The sequence below is a fragment of the Ranitomeya imitator genome, chromosome 1 (genome assembly GCF_032444005.1).
Source record: "Ranitomeya imitator isolate aRanImi1 chromosome 1, aRanImi1.pri, whole genome shotgun sequence".
Lineage (NCBI taxonomy): Eukaryota > Metazoa > Chordata > Amphibia > Anura > Dendrobatidae > Ranitomeya > Ranitomeya imitator.
In genome coordinates this window covers 950,074,510-950,088,727 of record NC_091282.1, presented here as the reverse complement: position 1 = coordinate 950,088,727, position 14,218 = coordinate 950,074,510, and positions in this window count along the sequence as shown.

The window sequence follows — 14,218 nt, the reverse complement described above, 5'->3', positions numbered from 1 at the left end:
AGTCTTGTGTGTGGATGTACTCCTTGCACGTCGCATTTTCCAATATAGACCGTATTGATATGTTCTATAATTCGTCTGGCACCAAAACCTATAAGATCAAGAAAAGCAATACATGCGCGTTAGGTTTGTAATATACTTTGCCACATGCTCCTGTAACCTTATTTATATTGGCTTAACTACACGCCAACTAAAGGTACGCATCAGGGAACACGTAATTGGAATCACTGCGGCAGCCGGCCACATGGACCCATCCACACCTAGGACTATACCGCGCCACTTTAGAACCATCACAACTGTAATGGCACACTACTTAAAGTGAGAGGCATAGACCGGATTTATATGAAAATTCGGGGGGGGGGGGGGGGGGAGGGGGTTGGAAATGAGTCAGAGACTAGCGCAAATAGAATCCAGATGGATTTGGTCACAAGACACACGTCACATGAGAGGATTGAATGGGAGCATTAGCTTTGTCCCCTTTCTTTAATTGCCTGCTGCATTAGAATGCATATGTACATAGTTTTATTGATTTTAACATGTTTTACATTTGTTGTTTAGAGGTGTCTACTCCAATTCCCGGGTGTTGGCATTCACGATTGAGATTGTACAAGTATTCCATCTGATGACTTCATTGTTTTTCGTCTATGTATCTTGGCAGTACAAAATTGGTTAGGATGTTGATATATCTTCATCTAGTATCTGGCAGGAATTGTGCTTGTTGGTCCTTTGCCACCTTTTCCTAATTAATTTATTTTTAGATATATAGCTACACTATGTTAATATAATGCATAATTATCATTGTTGTTTCTCTCATATGATACTTTTAGTACATACTTTGTATGGTATTGTTGACATGTTTTTCCCTCCCCACCACCCCAGCCCCAGGAAAACGTATATGGTCTGTTATGAAAATTCTTAATGTCCATTGCATAAGATATGTCCTCCACAGGTTCTTTACACTGTATTTCTATGATTGATATATATGAGTACCTGCCAGGGACTACATGATATTTCGTAGGTCATATGGGATGATGCAATAGAGTGGCGATAAAGCAATATCCTGCACATGACACTTTTTGCTTGGCTGATGTCTCTTTTGCTGCAAACTGTTTCTTGTCCTCCCAGTTTACATTGAATACATTACACAACACATGTGTTCCTGTGGATATGTGCCCTATTGTTCATATGTGTGTTTTTGTCTGTCCCCTTGTTCCTTTACATCTTATGTAGTTTTCAAATAAAGGTTTTACTTATTTTATTGGGATTTTGATCATTTTTCTATTCTCGCAAGTTTTGCTAGTATATTAGCGATTTATCCGTGATATAAGTCCCAAATGATATACATCGCATTACACATTGTGCACAATCATATGATGTACAAAATATGTTTTTTTCTATGATTCATTTATAGACTCACGACCGGTGCTGGCAACAGCCACAGTTATGGTTGAGGATGCAATGCTTGTCGTGGTTGTCTCACTCCGTGCCTGTGCGGGAAGCCAGAATGTAACCTCCTTGTCTTCTTCCTCTTCCACCCCCTATGCTGAGGTGCTCGGCTGCGTACCAGTGAGATCTACAACCTCATCATCAGCCTTTCTTTTCTCATACTGAGAGTCCCCCTCCTCCTTTTCCTGCCCTGAGACCACAGTACAGTCCGCGTGCAACTCCGGTATTTGAGTCTCATCAGGATCACCTCCACCTCGGTGGTTAATGTCTGGTGATGAGGGTCTGGATTCTGCTCGGACCCAACATGAAAAATTTTGGGCATCCGTGCAGATGCTTTGCTCCTCTGGTTTCTGTGAATCTTTGAAGCAGACCTCTGATGCCTCAACAGTCAGTTGGGCATTTGGAAGTTTGTGATGTTGGAAGCAACAAGGGTGATTCTGGTGCCACCTCTGAGGATTGTACTGTGTGTGATGTTAAGGTGGAGGAAGGAGAGGACAATTGATGCAGCGTTTGCCATCCACTGGAAAACATGCTCTTTCTGAGCCTCATCTATAAGGCTGGGTTCACACTGCATTCTGGCAGTCCGTTAGACGGACTACGTTACACCGCAGCATAAACGCGGTGTAACGTAGTCCGTTAAAGCCGCCATTAATTCCTATGTCGGACGCATCGCTAGCGCACGCCCACAATGGGCGTGCGCTAGGGATGTGCCGTCATTGAGTGATGGACCCTGAGACGTGGGCTGCAGCGTTTCCGGGTCCGTCACTGCTAGCGCAGATAGAGCTAGCAAATGCTCTATCTGCGCTAGCGAGATGGAGAATGTCTAAGCAATAATTAAAGAAGATGTGGAGGGCACCACTTGTATGATAATGAAGAAGGTTTTGAAAGAATGGGGTTCACCCATGGGCAGTATAAGCATATAACATGCAAAACACAAGAAAAAGAATGCCCATATACATAGGGAACACCCAAACAAATTAAATACTCAATTTATTATGAAAAAACATGACACTACAAACACAGCAATTTAAAAACATTTAAAACAGTTCTGAAAATCCACAAAGGCCATGTCCAATAATATGGATCATGGACATCCCGTAACTACCAAAAATAGGCTCGATGCTGTGTACATGGACTCAACAATAAATGTTAAATACAGGAAAAAATATCAATAAAAGCAGCCCCCATCTATTATACCATATACAATATGTGGTGGGAAAGTGTATATACAGTGGGGCAAAAAAGTATTTAGTCAGTCAGCAATAGTGCAAGTTCTTTTCCACTTAAAAAGATGAGAGGCGTCTGTAATTTACATCATAGGTAGACCTCAACTATGGGAGACAAACTGAGAAAAAAAAAATCCAGAAAATCACATTGTCTGTTTTGTTAACATTTTATTTGCATATTATGGTGGAAAATAAGTATTTGGTCAGAAACAAAATTTCATCTCAATACTTTGTAATATATCCTTTGTTGGCAATGACAGAGGTCAAACGTTTTCTGTAAGTCTTCACAAGGTTGCCACACACTGTTGTTGGTATGTTGGCCCTTTCCTCCATGCAGATCTCCTCTAGAGCAGTGATGTTTTTGGCTTTTCGCTTGGCAACACGGACTTTCAACTCCCTCCAAAGGTTTTCTATAGGGTTGAGATCTGGAGACTGGCTAGGCCACTCCAGGACCTTGAAATGCTTCTTACGAAGCCACTCCTTCGTTGCCCTGGCGGTGTGCTTTGGATCATTGTCATGTTGAAAGACCCAGCCACGTTTCATCTTCAATGCCCTTGCTGATGGAAGGAGGTTTGCACTCAAAATCTCACGATACATGGCCCCATTCATTCTTTCATGTACCCGGATCAGTCGTCCTGGCCCCTTTGCAGAGAAACAGCCCCAAAGCATGATGTTTCCACCACCATGCTTTACAGTAGGTATGGTGTTTGATGGATGCAACTCAGTATTCTTTTTCCTCCAAACACGACAAGTTGTGTTTCTACCAAACAGTTCCAGTTTGGTTTCATCAGACCATAGGACATTCTCCCAAAACTCCTCTGGATCATCCAAATGCTCTCTAGCAAACTTCAGACGGGCCCGGACATGTACTGGCTTAAGCAGTGGGACACGTCTGGCACTGCAGGATCTGAGTCCATGGTGGCGTAGTGTGTTAGTTATGGTAGGCCTTGTTACATTGGTCCCAGCTCTCTGCAGTTCATTCACTAGGTCCCCCCGCGTGGTTCTGGGATTTTTGCTCACCGTTCTTGTGATCATTCTGACCCCACGGGGTGGGATTTTGCGTGGAGCCCCAGATCGAGGGAGATTATCAGTGGTCTTGTATGTCTTCCATTTTCTAATTATTGCTCCCACTGTTGATTTCTTCACTCCAAGCTGGTTGGCTATTGCAGATTCAGTCCTCCCAGCCTGGTGCAGGGCTACAATTTTGTTTCTGGTGTCCTTTGACAGCTCTTTGGTCTTCACCATAGTGGAGTTTGGAGTCAGACTGTTTGAGGGTGTGCACAGGTGTCTTTTTATACTGATAACAAGTTTAAACAGGTGCCATTACTACAGGTAATGAGTGGAGGAAAGAGGAGACTCTTAAAGAAGAAGTTACAGGTCTGTGAGAGCCAGAAATCTTGATTGTTTGTTTCTGACCAAATACTTATTTTCCACCATAATATGCAAATAAATTGTTAAAAAAACAGACAATGTGATTTTCTGGATTTTTTTTTCTCAGTTTGTCTCCCATAGTTGAGGTCTACCTATGATGTAAATTACAGACGCCTCTCATCTTTTTAAGTGGTGGAACTTGCACTATTGCTGACTGACTAAATACTTTTTTGCCCCACTGTATATGCATATATGTCCTGTACAAAAAAAAAAAATCTGCGTACATGGACACAAATAAATATACGCAGGCTTTTTTAGCACACAATAAAGACCCATTTCATGGGATCTGAGCACTGGCCTCCTTCTCTGTCTCTTCATTTGTTAGGTGGATAACAGGTTTTGTATAGCAACCAGACTGAGGCATTGGAGCAGATACACACAGTTGGGTCATTAGATAGTGTCATTTAAGTTTTCTTTCAAGACCTTGTTTTACATCTTGGATACTATGATCACCTTTTTGTCCGAGCATGGGCTTTATTGTGTGCTAAAAAAGCCTGCGTATATTTATTTGTGTCCATGTACGCAGATTTTTTTTTTGTACAGGACATATATGCATATATATACCCTTTCCCACCACATATTTTATATGGTACTGTGAATAGATGGGGGTTGCTCTTATTGATATTTTTTCCTGTATTTAACATTTATTGTTGAGTCCATGTACACAGCATCGAGCATATTTTTGGTTGTTACGGGATGTCCATGATCCATATTATTGGCCATGGCCTTTGTGGATTTTCAGAACTATTTTAAATGTTTTTAAATTGCTGTGTTTGTAGTGTCATGTTTTTTTCATAATAAATTGAGTGTTTAATTTGTTTGGGTGTTCCCTATGTATATGGGCATTCTTTTTCTTGTGTTCAGAGCGATGGAGAATGTCGGCACTTGCGTCAGCAGCCCGTTCACGTATGTGTTGAACGGGCTGCTGTTTAACGCAATGTGAACCTGGCCTAAGGCATAACGCTGTGTGGCTGCCAAAGAAAGGGAGTGGAGTAGCCCGTCCAGTAACAGATGTTGACTATGGTCTTTAGATAGGACAAGACAGTGTTTGTTCATTTGAGCATTCATTAACATTAACACCTAACCCATGTACCCCTCAAACACCAAGCCTATTCCCTTATCCACCACAACCTCGCTTTTTCCCACTCATGCACATGCAAGCAGGTTACGAGATGCAGTGACCGACAAGAGGCAGATCAAGGGTTAACATAAACTGATTTTTATAAACAGGGTCTTACAGTACTCCACACAGGGAGATAGGGAAAACATGAGGCAAAATGTGGGCAGAATAGGAAAAACGTGAGGTAAAATGCAGGTAAAATAGGGAAAACGTGAGGTAAAATGCAGGTGAAACAAAGAAAGTCGTTCGCAATAAAGTCACTTATCCATCAGGCATCTTCCTGACAGGAATTATTCCGGAGAAGATAATGGCACCAACAGCTGTCGACGCAACGTGGATCCGGTCTGGTCCTCGGAAGATGGTGATGAGCCGTAAAGCGGACCAGCCATTGCTATAATGCATCCTGTGTGAACAGAGGCCACAGTTTACAGAGCCATCTAGGGCCCAGCTGCACCCTGAAAAAATGACGTGCCCAAAAACATAACAATGTATGTAAGGTATTGGTTGGTATTATTGCCATAATATTTAAGCTGGCAACCCACGCCAAAGGTCCTTACGTATTGCCAGTCCTACTCTAACAAAAAAAACCATAAGAGGAAAAAAAAACCTCCACTAATCTTGACAAAAAAAACAGTACACAGGCAAAGATGCTTACCTGTCCAAGGACTCCAAACAATTACATTAACCAAAGTGCAGCGGACCCAAGTTAAGATGGTGGATGACAGATGCACAGGTGCAATAATACCGATAATACAGCCAGCCTACAATCAGGATTTGGCCGCCTGGCACACCTGTGCAAAATGATCTGTATGTGGCATGTTCACACAGAAATGCAGAGCATATGGCTCAAGGCCTATTAGTGACCCCACAAAGCGGGCCAGCCATTGCTATTATAGCTACCTAGACTTGCGGTGCTGTGCTCCCTGCTGGCATAACCTCAGATGAACTCGAGCGTGAGAAAATATTCAGAAAAATTGCCTCGCTCGAGCCCCCAAATTTGGCACATACACACTACTAACATTAATAATGAGGAATATGCCAAAAAAAAGGGATATGAAAAGGTTTACTGTATGTAAACCATATCTAATATGTCGGGTTTGGGAAGGAGATAGCAAAAGCCAGCAATTGAATTAACGGCTTTTCTGCTACAGTATCTAGCGCTGTATGAAATATACAGTATATATATATATATATATATATATATATATATATATATATATATATATATATATATATATGTGTGTGTGTCTCACTGGCATATATACATATATACATATATATATATATATATATATATATATATATATATACCCCTATACTATGTGTAGACATTTATTTTAGCTATTCTAGTCTAACCTGTCAGTGTGATTTTACTGTAAACCGCACTGAATTGCCGGCTTTTCTATAGAGCACAGCTGCGTATTTCTCACAAGTCACACTGTTGGTCCGTGTGTAATCCGTATTTTTCTCGCCCCCATTGACTTTCATTGGCTGATTTTTTGCGCAATACGCTGACAAATGCCGCAAGGTGTGATTTTCTATGGCCGTACAATACTGCATAATACGGATGCGTAAAATACGGCAGATAGGAGCTGCCCCATAGAAAATCATTGGTCCGTGTGCAATGCGCATTTTCTGCGCCTCTCATACATCCGTAAAACTTGCTAGTGTGACCCCGGCCTTATGGTGTTTTTTTGTTAGAGCAGGACTGGCAATACGTAAGGACCCTTGGCGTTGGTTGCCAGCTTAACCCCTTCATGACCCAACCTATTTTGACCTTAAAGGCCGGCTTCACACTCAGCGTATGAAAATACGGTCCGTATATTACGGCCGTAATACGCTGAAAAGTCCTGAAAATAGTGGTCCGTAGCTCCTCCGTAGGCAGGGTGCAGGGGCGGATTATCAGAGGGTCAATATGGGCGGTAGCCCAGGGCCCAGTGGTCTGGGGGGGCCCTGGGCTACCGCACAGATTGACCCTCTGATAATCATCTGTGAATGCCGGCGGCCGCCGCCGGCATTTATGTGCCCCCCCGCCATACCCGGTGGGCAGAGAGAGGGGGCCCGCATCGGGCCCCTTCTCATCTGCTCACCGGGCCCCTTCCGGTGCTGCGGCGGTTTCCTATTGATGTGCGGGCGCGCTCCCGCACGTCAATAGTTAACAACAGCCGCCAGCCAATTGGAGGCTGGCGGCTGATGTCGGCCGCAGGCGCACACGTCGCCGGCGTCTGACCTCATTGTCAGTCGCCGGCGAGTGTGCTCTGCTGCAGGGAGCTCAACGCTGGAGCGTGGACAGGTGAGGAGACTTTTTTTTTTTTTTTGGTTTTTGTTTTTTTTTATAACGGTGGACACACTTAGGGCAATGCTGGAGGACACTGGGGCAATGCTGGAGGACACTAGGGCAGATGGCTGGAGGACACTGGGGCAATGCTGGAAGACACTGGGGCAGATGGCTGGAGGACACTGGGGCAGATGGCTGGAGGACACTGGGGCAATGCTGGAAGACACTGGGGCAGATGGCTGGAGGACACTGGGGCAGATGGCTGGAGGACACTGGGGCAATGCTGGAGGACACTGGGGCAATGCTGGAGGACACTGGGGCAGATGGCTGGAGGACACTGGGGCAGATTGCTGGAGGACACTGGGGCAGATTGCTGGAGGACACTGGGGCAGATGGCTGGAGGACACTGGGGCAATGCTGGAGGACACTGGGGCAGATGGCTGGAGGACACTGGGGCAATGCTGGAGGACACTGGGGCAGATGGCTGGAGGACACTGGGGCAGATTGCTGGAGGACACTGGGGCAGATTGCTGGAGGACACTGGGGCAATGCTGGAGGACACTGGGGCAGATGGCTGGAGGACACTGGGGCAATGCTGGAGGACACTGGGGCAGATTGCTGGAGGACATTGGGGTAATGCTGGAGGACACTGGGGCAGATGGCTGGAGGACACTGGGGCAGATTGCTGGAGGACACTGGGGCAGATGGCTGGAGGACACTGGGGCAATGCTGGAGGACACTGGGGCAGATGGCTGGAGGACACTGGGGCAATGCTGGAGGACACTGGGGCAGATGGCTGGAGGACACTGGGGCAGATTGCTGGAGGACACTGGGGCAGATTGCTGGAGGACACTGGGGCAGATGGTTGGAGGACACTGGGGCAATGCTGGAGGACACTGGGGCAATGCTGGAGGACACTGGGGCAGATGGCTGGAGGACACTGGGGCAGATTGCTGGAGGACACTGGGGCAGATTGCTGGAGGACACTGGGGCAGATGGCTGGAGGACACTGGGGCAGATGGCTGGAGGACACTGGGGCAATGCTGGAGGACACTGGGGCAGATGGCTGGAGGACACTGGGGCAATGCTGGAGGACACTGGGGCAGATGGCTGGAGGACACTGGGGCAGATGGCTGGAGGACACTGGGGCAATGCTGGAGGACACTGGGGCAGATGGCTGGAGGACACTGGGGCAGATGGCTGGAGGACACTGGGGCAATGCTGGAGGACACTGGGGCAGATGGCTGGAGGACACTGGGGCAATGCTGGAGGACACTGGGGCAGATGGCTGGAGGACACTGGGGCAGATGGCTGGAGGACACTGGGGCAAGGCTGGAGGACACTGGGGCAATGCTGGAGGACACTGGGGCAGATGGCTGGAGGACACTGGGGCAGATTGCTGGAGGACACTGGGGCAGATGGCTGGAGGACACTGGGGCAGATTGCTGGAGGACACTGTGGCAGATGGCTGGAGGACACTGGGGCAATGCTGGAGGACACTGGGGCAGATGGCTGGAGGACACTGGGGCAATGCTGGAGGACACTGGGGCAGATGGCTGGAGGACACTGGGGCAGATTGCTGGAGGACACTGGGGCAGATGGCTGGAGGACACTGGGGCAATGCTGGAGGACACTGGGGCAGATGGCTGGAGGACACTGGGGCAATGCTGGAGGACACTGGGGCAGATGGCTGGAGGACACTGGGGCAGATTGCTGGAGGACACTGGGGCAGATGGCTGGAGGACACTGGGGCAATGCTGGAGGACACTGGGGCAATGCTGGAGACACTGGGGCAGATTGCTGGAGGACACTGGGGCAGATTGCTGGAGGACTCTGGGGCAGATGGCTGGAGGACTCTGGGGCAGATTGCTGGAGGACACTGGGGCAGATGGCTGGAGGACACTGGGGCAATGCTGGAGGACACTGGGGCAATGCTGGAGGACACTGGGGCAGATGGCTGGAGGACACTGGGGCAGATGGCTGGAGGACACTGGGGCAATGCTGGAGGACACTGGGGCAGATGGCTGGAGGACACTGGGGCAGATGGCTGGAGGACACTGGGGCAGATGGCTGGAGGACACTGGGGCAGATAGCTGGAGGACACTGGGGCAGATTGCTGGAGGACACTGGGGCAGATTGCTGGAGGACACTGGGGCAATGCTGGAGGACACTGGGGCAGATTGCTGGAGGACACTGGGGCAGATTGCTGGAGGACACTGGGGCAATGCTGGAGGACACTGGGGCAATGCTGGAGGACACTGGGGCAGATTGCTGGAGGACACTGGGGCAGATGGCTGGAGGACACTGGGGCAGATTGCTGGAGGACACTGGGGCAGATGGCTGGAGGACACTGGGGCAGATTGCTGGAGGACACTGGGGCAGATTGCTGGAGGACACTGGGGCAGATTGCTGGAGGACTCTGGGGCAGATTGCTGGAGGACTCTGGAGCAGATTGCTGGAGGACACTGGGGCAGATTGCTGGAGGACTCTGGGGCAGATTGCTGGAGACACTGGGGCAATGCTGGAGACACTGGGGGAAATGCTGGACATACTGGGGCAGATTGCTGGACACACGGTTGGTAATATTCTGGACACACTGTCTGGGGGCAATATGCTGGACACACTGGGGCACTATGCTGGACATACTGGGGCAGATTGCTGGACACACTGGGGGTAATATGCTGGACACACTGGGGCAGATTGCTGGACACACTGGGGCAGATTGCTGGACACACTGTCTGGGGGCAATGCTGGACACACTGGGGGCAATATGCTGGAGACACTGGGGCAGATTGCTGGACACTGGGGCAATATGCTGGACATACTGGGGCAGGTTGCTGGACACACTGGGGGCAGGACTTGAGGCGTGGGCAGAATGTAGACACGGGGCATGATTGGAGACACGGGGCAGAATGAAAGACATGGGGCAGGATTGGATCATGGGGCAGGATGGATACGATGGAGACAGATGGGGCAAGATGTGGAGATCATATGGTGTAGAATGGATACTCATGAGGGCAGGATGCGAGAACATATGGCTGGAGCCAGGAATGAGACACACGGGGCCAGGATGTGGAATATTATTACCATAGGGGCTAATTAAGGGATATTATTACTGCAGTGATGTATTTCTTTTATTTTTTGAGTATACTGTTTTAAATGGGGGTCGGTCCTGTTACTGTGCAGTGTGACACTATATTGCCTTTTTTTCTTCATGTGGTGTAATGTAGAAGTTGTGAAAAATTAAGTAATGTGTTCTACAAGCGGAGCTCGAGATAACTGTGTTATTTCCTGCAGAAACGAGTCCTGGCTGGAAGAAATGATGGCGGTCTGTGCTGGATGAAAGATGAAGGACTTCACCTAGAGACGTCACTGGTGAGTCAGTGTGTTACCTATACACTGACACTATACACTGTATACTATATAGAGGTCCTGTGTATAATACCACCAGTGATCTCTGTATTACCTCTACACAGACACTGCATACTAAGTACAGATCTCCTGTGAATACTGGCACTTATGGTGATAGTATTGTGTTGATGTTTTTTACTGATCAGTATTGTAGTATTCAGTCACTATGTGGTGGTAATATGTGGTCTGGAAATGGTGTTGTGGTATTTGTCCCTTGTATGTGATATTTGGTCACCAAGTGGTGGTAATATGTGGTCTTGACATGGTGCGGTGGTATTTGTTCCTTGTATGTGATATTATTCGATCACTGTGGTTGTAATTTGTAGTCTGGTCATGGTGCGGTGGTATTTGTTCCTTGTATGTGATATTATTGGTCAAGATATACCTAAATTGTATTGCAGATTCTACCAAATATTTAATAGGTTACAGTAGAGTAGGGCCCGGCCATTTTTCTGGAATAATCTGGTTCGGGTATATCATGACCCCCGTCACATGACCCCCGTCACATGACCCCCGTCACATGACCGGGGGAGGGGGGGGCAACGTTGTCTGAACAGCCCGGGGCCCTGGCTACCCTTAATCCACCCCTGGCAGGGTGTTTCAGCATTTTTTGCGCATGGCATCCTCCGTATGTAATCCGTATGTCATCCGTACTGCATGTTTTTATCGCAGGCTTGCAAAACCGACATACGGCTATACAAGGGATCCATGTGTAAAAAACAAAACAAAACATATATACTGTCTATATATATATATGTCAGTAGACACATATATGTATATATATTAATATTTCATCCAGCGCGATATAGCAGAAAACCGGTAATTGAATTACCGGCCTTAAAGCTGTCTAGCGCTGGAAGAAATATTAATATATATATATATATATATATATATATGTGTGTGTCTCACTGACATATATATATATATATATATATATATATATATATATATATATATATACCTATTCTATGTGTACACATTTATTCTACCTATTCTACTGGAAACTGTCAGTGTGATTTTACTGTACACCGCACTGAATTACCGGCTTTTCTCGCTAACACCGCTGCATATTTCTCGCAAGTCACACTGCTGGTCCGTGTGTGATCCGTATTTTTGGGGCTTCCATAGACTTTCATTGACGTTTTATTTGCGCAGTAATGACAAACGCAGCATGCTGCGACTTTCTACGGCCGTAGAAAGCCGTATAATACTGATCAGTTTAATACGGCAGATAGGAGCAGGGGCATAGAGAATAATTGTGCCGTATGTTTTGCGAGTTTTACGGACGTAGTTTCTGCGCTCTTATGTCCGTAAAACTCGCAAGTGTGAAGCCGGCCAAAGACCTTGCCGTTTTTTGCAATTCTGACCAGTGTCCCTTTATGAGGTAATAACTCAGGAACGTTTCAACGGATCCTAGCGGTTCTGAGATTGTTTTTTCGTGACATATTGTGCTTCATGTTAGTGGTAAATTTAGGTCAATAAATTCTGCGTTTATTTGTGATAAAAACGGAAATTTGGCGAAAATTTTGAAAATTTCGCAATTTTCACATTTTGAATTTTTCTTCTGTTAAACTAGAGAGTTATGTGACACAAAATAGTTAATAAATAACATTTCCCACATGTATACTTTACATCAGCACAATTTTGGAAACAACATTTTTTTTTGCTAGGAAGTTACAGTGCCTACAAGTAGTATTCAACCCCCTGCAGATTTAGCAGGTTTACACATTTGGAATTAACTTGGCATTGTGACATTTGGACTGTAGATCAGCCTGGAAGTGTGAAATGCACTGCAGCAAAAAAGAATGTTATTTCTTTGTTTATTTTTTTTTTTAAATTGTGAAAAGTCTTTTCAGAGGGTCATTTATTATTCAACCCCTCAACCCACCAGAATTCTGTTTGGTTCCCCTAAAGTATTAAGAAGTAGTTCAGGCACAAAGAACAATGAGCTTCACATGTTTGGAATAATTATCTCTTTTTCCAGCCTTTTCTGACTATTTAAGACCCTCCCCAAACTTGTGAACAGCACTCATACATGGTCAACATGGGAAAGACAAAGGAGCATTCCAAGGCCATCAGAGACAAGATTGTGGAGGGTCACAAGGCTGGCAAGGGGTACAAAACCCTTTCCAAGGAGTTGAGCCTACCTGTCTCCACTGTTGGGAGCATCATCCGGAAGTGGAAGGCTTATGGAACTACTTTTAGCCTTCCACGGCCTGGACAGCCTTTGAAAGTTTCCTCCCGTGCCGAGGCCTTGCTTGTCCGAAGAGTCAAGGCTAACCCAAGGACAACAAGGAAGGAGCTCCGGGAAGATCTCATGGCAGTGGGGACATTGGTGTCAGTCAATACCATAAGTAACGTACTCCACCGCAATGGTCTCCGTTCCAGACGAGCCTGTAAGGTACCTTTACTTTCAAAGCGTCATATCAAGGCTCGTCTACAGTTTGCTCATGATCACTTGGAGGACTCCGAGACTGTCTGGTTCAAGGTTCTCTGGTCTGATGAGACCAAGATATAGATGTTTGGTGCCAACCACACACGTGACGTTTGGAGACTGGATGGCACTGCATACGACCCCAAGAATACCATCCCTACAGTCAAGCATGGTGGTGGCAGCATCATGCTGTGGGGCTGTTTCTCAGCCAAGGGGCCTGGCCATCTGGTCCGCATCCATGGGAAGATGGATAGCACGGCCTACCTGGAGATTTTGGCCAAGAACCTCCGCTCCTCCATCAAGGATCTTAAGATGGGTCGTCATTTCATCTTCCAACAAGACAACGACCCAAAGCACACAGCCAAGAAAACCAAGGCCTGGTTCAAGAGGCAAAAAATCAAGGTGTTGCAGTGGCCTAATCAGTCTCCTGACCTTAACCCAATTGAAAACTTGTGGAAGGAGCTCAAGATTAAAGTCCACATGAGACACCCAAAGAACCTAGATAACTTGGAGAAGATCTGCATGGAGGAGTGGGCCAAGAAAACTCCAGAGACCTGTGCCGGCCTGATCAGGTCTTATAAAAGACGATTATTAGCTGTAATTGCAAACAAAGGTTATTCCACAAAATATTAAACCTAGGGGTTGAATAATAATTGACCCACACTTTTATGTTTAAAATTTATAAAAATTTAACTGAGGAACAAAACTTTTTGGTTTGTAAGATTTATGCATCTGTTAATAAATCCTGCTCTTGTTTGAAGTTTGAAGTCTCTAACTTATTTGCATCTTATTAAACCTGCTAAATCTGCAGGGAGTTGAATACTACTTGTAGGCACTGTATAAGGGTTAAAATTTGACCGGCGATTTCTCATTTT